The sequence below is a fragment of the Lolium rigidum genome, chromosome 7 (genome assembly GCF_022539505.1).
Source record: "Lolium rigidum isolate FL_2022 chromosome 7, APGP_CSIRO_Lrig_0.1, whole genome shotgun sequence".
Classification (NCBI taxonomy): Eukaryota; Viridiplantae; Streptophyta; class Magnoliopsida; order Poales; family Poaceae; genus Lolium; species Lolium rigidum.
In genome coordinates, this window is record NC_061514.1 from 280,029,255 (window position 1) to 280,038,550 (window position 9,296).

Genomic DNA, 9,296 nt, shown 5'->3' on the forward strand with positions numbered 1-9,296 from the left:
TTGATGCTTATGTTCCCACAAAATAAATATATAGAGTATCCACTTTATCTCACGTTGGCGTCATTCCATCATAGCTAGGGAGACCTCTGACGGTCTGGGTACAGTCAAAAAAGTAAGGCAGGTGATGTTCAACCTGAGCTGTAGCGTATATATACGTGCTAACTAACTTACATATATTTATCTCACCAACTTCGTGCACCAATACAAGTACTTCACAAAGCTAGATGAAGTGCCAACGCGAATCACTGAATCCAACGATGTACTAATCCTGCTTCTCCAATACACAGTCTTTCTGTAATTCTCAGTGGGGCATCAGTTCATGCTGCGATGGCTGCTCTTGTACAACCAGTCGCCGTGGTTACAAAGAGTGCGTGTGGTTCGAACCAGGTGGGCTTATATCAATAAGGAGGGTGAAGAGGACATTGACGATTTCCGGCCCATTAGTTTGGTTCATAATTTAGCCACAGACGTGTCCTTCTTTTTGAAGGAAAGCCAAGATGGCGTTTTATTTATTACCAGAAAGGAGAGTACACCTAAAGAAACTCCAGAGGGTCAGGTAATGCAAATCAGAACCCAATGTGGGTGGAGCTATGGAAAAGTTACCAACAAAAGTTAAAAATTTCGGCTGGAAGTGCTTGCATGGTATTCTTCCTTGTATGGGTGCTTTGACGAATATACACATCAAGGTGAATAGTTCTTGTCCACTTTGCTATAAATCATGTGAAGATATTAGACACACTTTATTATTATGTGTTAGAGCTAAATTTGGAAGAAAATGGGCCTATGGAATATAGTTGATGATGTTGTGCTGTACTCGACTACTTGATGATGTGCAAGTTCATAAAACCCCAAGATAAAATTTATGCTCATCAAAGGGAGGTCATCATCACTATTGCATGGTATATTTGATGCATTAGGCGATAGAAAGTCCATGGGGAGATGGTGCAACCGGTGAACCAGCTGGTTTTAAACATTCAAATATTAGTCACTAATTTTATTTGTGCAAAATTCCCAATAAAGAATGGGAGGGGGATCACTTGGATGAAAGCTTGAGAGGGTTTTGTGTCAGTGAATGTTGACGCAACTTTTAATCAAGAAACCAGAAGAGGATCAACGGGTGTTGTGATCCGGAATGATAAAGGGAATTTCCTTGCAGCTTCTAATAAACCTGTTGATTTCCCTCTTGATACAACTACTATAAAAGCGTTGGCAACCGGACGTGGTGTGTAATTAGCAAATCAAGTGGGAGCGAATAAGATGATGATTCAACCGGATAGGCTGGAGATGATCGAGATATTGAACGATGGAGGTTTCACGGTGATGGCATCGACACCAATTGTTGAAGATATTTTTATTCAAGCCACGTCGTTCACAAAATTAGATTTTACTTATTGCTTTAGTTATGCAAATTGTGCTGCTCATTTGTTAGCTAAGGAGTGTGATACTGAACCAAATGCTTGGTTTGAGGATCCACCAACTTTTATTTTATCCCTCCTAATTGAGGATGTAAGTGCTATGTGATTAATAAAATATTGCAGTAGAGTCTTGCTGCTTACCCTACAGAAAAAATCGGGAGGGTCGCCCTTCCAAACACGAATTTCCTTAGATCTATAAGAAAACTTTGATAATTCATGCGCCACCTGATTTGCCCTCCACGGATAATGTTGAAAGAAATATCACATCGTCAAACATCGCTCATGCCATGCATGAGTCCATCATGTCAAGTATGTCATAAGGACCCTGCTACACCACACCATCGAGACCTGCGGTTGTTGATGTGGTAGATGCAACACCACTCAACCTCCTGGCCACCTCCATCCATATGTTGTTCCAAAACTGTCACAGGTATGTTCGCGGACACCGGGGGTAAGACCACCCCCTTTTAGGTTCGTAGTGGGGCGGCGAGGCAGTCCGAATAATCTCACACAACACGTCAAACACACGCCTGATTTACCCAGGTTCAGGACACTAGCAAAATCTAGTGATCCTATGTCATGCTTGTCTGATCTTGTTGATGTAGTTCTTGAGGGATGACGATGACGAACTGGCTTGTTCGGGGAGAGCCCGATAAGGTCATTAGAGGACCAGAAAAGTTGTAGTCAGAAGTCTCTCTCCATAGCCGCATGATATCATTGTAATCCAACCCTTTGCCGGGGGTATTGCCCTCCTTTTATAGGCAGAGGGGATGGTCTGAGCTGTCAGCATCCGCTCACCACATGTTCTAACCCGTGCGTCTTACAACTAGAAGGATCTTTTGCCGGTGTGTTGTGTTCCATGAACAATGACTAATCGGCATGACTTCAGCCGAATGACGTCATAAGGCATAGCTTCGTTCACGCTATAGGCGCCAGCGTCTGTCGTGCAGGGCGCGCCATGTGGCGCCTAGGTCCTGCTTCCTCCTTCGTGTGAAAAAGGTAGGAATATATTGACGAGTGGCCCAGCAAGGTCTGGGACCACGCTGGGGAGGTTGTGGGATACCTGGTCTCCACAGGCTCGACAAAGACTATGCCCTAGGAGGGAGAGCGACACTGATAGTGATGCTATCATCCAATCCGGGAGACCTGGATCTAGGATTTCTCTCGGAGTAGCCCGAGCGAGTAGACGGCCGTTGCAATGATGATGCCTTCACCAATCGTTGCTACCATGTATAAGGCCACTGCCCTAGTGTCCTCGTGTTGCAGGCTGAATGCACTAATGGAGGCGCTCGTGTGCCGCGGAGGCGAGCCAGCACGACATGCCTGAAGGAGCAGCTTTACTAGGTCCATCTAAGCCCATATCCGGACCACCTTTAGTCGCACCACCACCAACCGCATGTAGTCGCGCCGCCGAGCCATATCACGGCCGCTAGAGTAGTTGGAGGAATCCCAGCCTCCACCCCCAGATAAAGTGGCAAGAAACTTAAGCTAAATTTCCTAATCAACTTACTAAAAAGGGATAAGAAACTTAGGATAGACTCTAAAGCAACTTAAGTTAAAGTGTATAATCATCTTAATAAAATGGGATATACAAAGTTAGGGAGCAACTTAAGCTAAAGTGAGGAATCAACTTCTAAGTAGTTTTTGATTAACTTGAGTAAATGAGACAAAACATTGGGATAAAGTGGGAAGAAACGTTAAGCTAAAGTGATGATCAATTTAATTAAATGGGATAATCAACTTGATATAAAGTGGAAAGCAACTTAAGCTAGAGTGACTAATTCGTTTAATCAAATGAGATAAGCAACTACGATAGAGTGGGAAGAAACGTAAGCTAAACTAGCTAATAAAGTTAATGAAAATGGACAAGAAACTTAAGAAAATATATTTTAGGCAAAAATAATTAATTAACTTAATGAAACGAGATAAGAAATTTAGTAGAAAGTTTAAAGAAACTAAAGTTAAAGTGGCTAATCAAATTAAACGAGATAAAAAAACTTAGGATAAAGTGGGAAACAACTTAGGATGAAGTGCCTGATATAATTATTTAAGTGGGATAAGGAATTTATGATAAAGTGGAATGCAAATTATGATAAAGTGACAAAATTAACTTAATTAGGATAAAGTGTGAAAGAACTTAAGCTAAAACTATTAATAAACACAATAAAACCAAACAAAGAAACTTATGATAAAAGTGTAAAGCAACTTAAACTAAAGATCCTAATTAACTCAATTGAAGTAGGTAACCTACATGGCTACGTGTACATTAGTTCATCGGTGAGATAAAATTTGAACCAGACTCAGTCATATGGAGAACTTTTCTTGGGGCGCGGGGGATGCACAAAAACAGCAACCTTGCATCATATGCAACAAGAGAGATCCTTAAACTTGAGCCTAGACCAAGGTGCACGCCTATTGATGTCAAAATGTATATGCTAATTTGTGACAATGGAAATTGTCGAGAAGTCATGTAAGGTGATGAGAAACGAAAGGGCTAAGAAAGAGCCCATGCCAAGCTGGATTGAGTTGTGAAACATGTCCATGGGTTTATTTGTCACACTGATGCTTAGCTGATATAGTTTAGGAACTAAACCAACTAACCAGGCAGGTCACATGTGTCATTTACATCCCATAGATAGAGTTTGTGCCGCACGATCTTGAGGGCTCATTCAATTTTAGTATATTTACGAAAATTAAAGGGGAGTATTTGGAATCCCGAAAAATTCATAATAGTTTCTTTACTTGTCTGGGTTTCTATGGGATAAGCGTGAGATATCCTTGCAAATTGTCGTATTTTGCCTAGATTAAAAAAATTCTACATCATATTAGTGCATTTTTTGAAAAAGATATTTGAGGGGATCGGATGAGAATATGAGATTGGATGAACACCAAATCCTCTCTCATCACCAGACCTACTGGGGTAAAAATATGAGAGAAGTAAACAAGGCGTGAGAGTGAGGAGACGATCTTCTAAAATATCACACCCACTGATCATGTGGGCCACATCCGTTGTTATGTCCCATAGATAGAGTTTGTGCTGGGATCTTAAAAACATGACCAGCCATGGTGGCATATTTTTATAGAAGAAGCCACTCGGGTGAGATACCATAAATTTGATCGTGACAGGATACGAACCCTAGTCAGCAGGGATGTACCACTGTAACCATACCACTGGGGCTCTGCCTAGTTCTCGTGCTGTGGGATATTGAGAGTGAGCAAAAGGAGGATCCGCTAAAGTATCACAATGAGGAATTTTCTGTTTCATTTGGAACAATGAGCTCAACGGAAGCGGAAGTTTGTAAGGATCATGAAGAACCTTAGGATTAGTGTTGAGTTCCACTCATTCGTGAAACTCATCTTCAAGAGTGAAGGCAAGGTGATCACCATGATGGAATGATTCAGTTCCACCATTTCCGGGATGGATTTTGTTCCTGTGGCGGCTACATGTAGAGATGGTGACACACATTTGCAATGCTCCCGTGAGTTGGTGTAGTATTTTCTTTGCAACCCTTGTTGTTAAACCACATGCACACTAGTAACTTTTGGAAAAGAGTGGGACTGTGGGAGCAGTGTTGTAAAAGTACGGATATGCTTAAACAAATACTCCATCCATTCAAATGAATAAGACATATATCCTTCTCGAAAAGTAAAGCTAAGGAAACTGTGACACTTTTAGAAAAACCTATTAACAATCATAATATTGGATAGTTATCATATGAAAATATATTTCATGATGTCTAACGATATTGATTTTGTAGTGATTGTAGTGTGCATGTTAATAAAGCATGTCAAACTTCACATAGTTCGACTTCAAAAAAACCCTATTCACTGAAACAAAGGTAGTAGTATCAAGGATCTGCATAAGAAATATAAGCTACTCACATTACACATTCTTGAGATAGAAAAACCCGGTCTCGTCATCAACCCATTCAATCTCCGCCGGTGATCTCTGCACCCACACACACAACCACTCAACGCCAACGAGATCCATGCCTAGCGCACAACACACCGCTCGAGTTGATTGCCTCTCTTGTTTCCTCGCCGACAAATGAAATCAAAATGAATTGGAGAGGAAAAGGAACATGATAGAGAGGGAATCGGCGCTCTCCTTGCCACTTGCCTGGTGCAAGCTTTCAGCCATGTCAAAAATCAAGCTTGTGATAGGCCACGGAATGTACGACCAGAAAGCGAGTGCTCGATCGAGCAAACCGGCCACCGTGCACTTTTTAGCATTTGAGATAAGAAAAACATTTACTTCTTCCTCCTAGTGCAAAAGACACGCATTCTTCTTGTCATGTTCGTGACGAAAAAAACAAGTGGGTACCAATAATTGATCTTCTCCGACCAGGCAACACGTCTTCCTACTTTTTCATCCTCCTAACTCGCGTTGTCGCTTTCTTATTCATACGGCATTATTCTCCCAGAGAAGGGATCGATCTAGCAACGATACTATGATGAAATTTCTGATGATTTTTTTTTTGCCAATCTGAGAGAGCAAGACGACACGCCAGGGTCCTAACCGATTGGATGAAGATCGGCATCTCTTATCTAATAAACTTGTTTTCTCCTCTCTGGCCGGACTCCAGTTGCATCTTGTTTATCTCTCCGCGTAGACGACGGTCGAACAAATCTGTGTTCCCTTTGTTGCGTGCACGTCGTTCCCACGAAATTAAGCCCGGCAAATGCATGGAATATTCCCCATTAGGCCGGATGCGTATTCCTCCGATCCCCATTAGACATTAGTACCTTAACACCGTACGATTGTATATCCACGTCGCGTGTTCATGTTGTTCTCGAGAGAATCGATCGTGTTATAAGTAGCTGCAACAAAAAATCATCACCAAAGTAAGCGAAGAAGATGAAGATCGTTGCGCTCTCGGCGGTTCTGCTGCTGCTCTGTCTCGTCGCCGTCTCCTCGGCGGAGGAGTTCGATTTCTTCTACCTCGTTCAGCAAGTGAGTAGAAATCCCTTCATCAAGTTAGAGACAGAAGATCGCATCTTGTGTTTCAATCTAAAGTTTGCCAGATTGCTTCCAGAAAAGGCGATGAATCTGATGATACTTGTTTGGTTTGTAGTGGCCTGGATCCTTCTGTGACACGAAGAAGGGGTGCTGCTTCCCGGACACGGGGAAGCCGGCGACGGACTTCGGCATCCACGGGATGTGGCCCAACTATGCCAAGTGCAAGACACGGGGCGAGGTCGGCGGCGGCGCCCTGGAGATGGTGACCAAGCGGAAGAAGAAGTGCTGGCCGGAGTTCTGCAACAACGGTGAGCCCCTAAAGATCACCGCGATCACGGACCTGCTCAAGGGGCTGGACGCCAACTGGCCGACGCTGGCGTGCAAGAGCGGCAAGAGCTTCGAGTTCTGGAGCTACGAGTGGAAGAAGCACGGCACCTGCTCCGGCCTCGACCAGCACGGCTACTTCTCCGCGGCGCTCGGATTCAAGGCGCAGCACAACCTCACCGCCATCCTTGCCGGCGCCGGGATCGCGCCGTCGGACGAGAAGACCTGGAGTGCAACAAGGGCGCCGCCGGCGAGACGCAGCTGTTCCAGGTGTACCAGTGCGTCGACCGCGCCGGGAAGAAGCTCATCGACTGCCCGCTGCCGATGACGGGCAACTGTAAAGACAGGGTCCAGCTGCCGGCCTTCTGATTAAATTGACCAATTCTTGTTGAGCCTCCTGCGGTCGCCGGCTGGATTATCAGATGGATGTACCATTGTGATATTTTACAGATTCGGGTATGGTATCGTAGGTGAATAAGAGTCGTCCATTTTCGTGGGATCCAAAGGTCCATATGTACGTATATACCAGTGTTAACAGTGCGAGTAGTAGAATTATTACTACTAGTATCTCCTCGACAGTAAGATCAAAAGAACCTCTGCAACAAATTGCTCACCCTGAGAGAAAAAAACAGAGCAGCCCAACAAACACCAACTTCGCCAAAAAAAAATTGAGAGAAACTTCGCCAATTTAGTTCTCCTTGTGGCGGGGGGAAGCTATTTGACGCTTGGGGCAAATGTTATCGCCCCGGCGCGTACCCTTCGATCTGTACATTCTAAATGGATCGGCCCAGGTAGATCCAAGGTGCTCTGGCTTTTTCGGTTTTGGGAAACTTCAAAAAACTTATGGTTGGGTTTCCCTTGGTTTTCTGGTTTTTTGGTCGGGTTTATCTGGTCCTTGGATTTTTTTTTTCCATTTTCGTTTTCTGTTATATTTTTCGGTTGGTTTTCCAAGGTTCTTGTTTTTTCGGTCAGTATTGTTGAATATTTATCTAAAGAAAGGAATAAATGAGGATAAGAGAAAATTGTTTTTTCTCTTTGGGTATTTCCCCCACAAGAAATTTTTGCTATCTTTTTTCCAATTTTGAACAATTTTGAAATTCAACATTTTAAAATTTGAATAATTTTCAAATCTGATATTTTTAAAAAACCAAACTTTTTTCACTTGAACTTTTTATACTTTTTCCTAAATCTGAACATTTTTAAATTTTCAAAAATTTCAAATATGAACTTTTTGAAATATGAACCTGTTTTGTATTTGGAACACTTTTTGGATTTGATTTTTTTGAATTTCCAATATTTATAAATATGAATATTTTTTAATTTTGAATATTTTTAATTTTAACAATTTTCAAATATGAAAATTTTATTTTCGGATTTGAACATTTTTTAGATTTGACCAATTGTTGAAATCAATTTTTTTTACTGTTACTTTCCTCACATTTGAACTTTAAATTTTGAGTCTGAGCTCATCTGGCTATTCTGTACTTATACGACCAAAACAATTGAACGAGTACCCACCGAAACTCCACCATGGCAATGCGCTAACACCAAATTAGAGCATCTCTAGTCGCGTCCCCCAAATCGCCCCCCAAAGGTATTTGGGGCGCGCCGGATGAAAAAACGTTCCCAGCCACGCGCTTCAAAGGTCTTTTTTGTCCGGCGCGGCCCAATACGGTGTCCGGCGCCCGAGCCCGTCCCCGCTACACAGGGGACGCTCCGGGCACACCGGACAAAACAAAATGAGAGGCGAGGAGGCGTGGGCCCGACGCGTCAGCCGCCTCCTACGTAGCGACAGTGCAGTTGCCGGGAAACGAAACCATCGCATTGGGAACCGCATCGACCGACTTGCCAACCGCCGGAATGGAGCGCGGCTCCTCGGAAGAGCAACCGCCGCTCTCTTCGACTTCTGCGCCGCCGTTCATCCGCGCTCAATAAGACCCATACGTAGACGCTTTCGGATCTTCAACCGGTCGCCATTCATCCAAGCTTCCATCCGACACCTCCAGCGACGATGAGCTACATCTCCGAGCTTCCATCCGACACCTCCAGCGAGGGCAAGCCTGCTGGATTGCGCCATTGGTGGGACAGAGACCGGACGCCCAGAAGCGGCGACGATTCCCCGCCGCCAGTTGACAGCGCAGAGGAATGGCTAGGCGTGGAGGAGAACGCAGAGGAGGAAGGGTTAAAGGAGGCGGCGGCCCGTGCGAAGGCGGAAGAGAAAGCAAAGGCCAAGGCCAAGACGCAGCCGGCGAGCACCGACTACGATGAGGAGGACACTAGTTCCTCCGACGCGTCGGCCGACACCGCCTCTTCGGAAGAGGTGACGAGAAGGAAGCGTCACCGTGATGATGACGACGAGGCGGGGCCATCATCGAAGAAGAAGTAGATAAAAATAATTTATATATAGTTTAATTATGTTTTTTTCGAAGTTTTATATGTAATTTGTTTATGTTGAACCTATTTGAATATTATTAAAGACTTTTCTTCTATCTATTTAAATTATTTTTAATGTTTGGGGGCGGCGTTTGTGGGATGCGGCTGGGAAGCGACGTCCCCCAAACGCGGCACGAACGAAACACGTACCCCAAACGCTCAAT

At 43.9% G+C, this 9,296-nt stretch overlaps 1 pseudogene; it reads left to right on the forward strand.

Annotated features, from left to right (window-relative positions):
- Window positions 1-6,254: 6,254 nt before the first annotated feature.
- On the forward strand, window positions 6,255-7,275 carry LOC124670272 (annotated as a pseudogene).
- The last annotated feature ends 2,021 nt before the right edge of the window (window positions 7,276-9,296 follow it).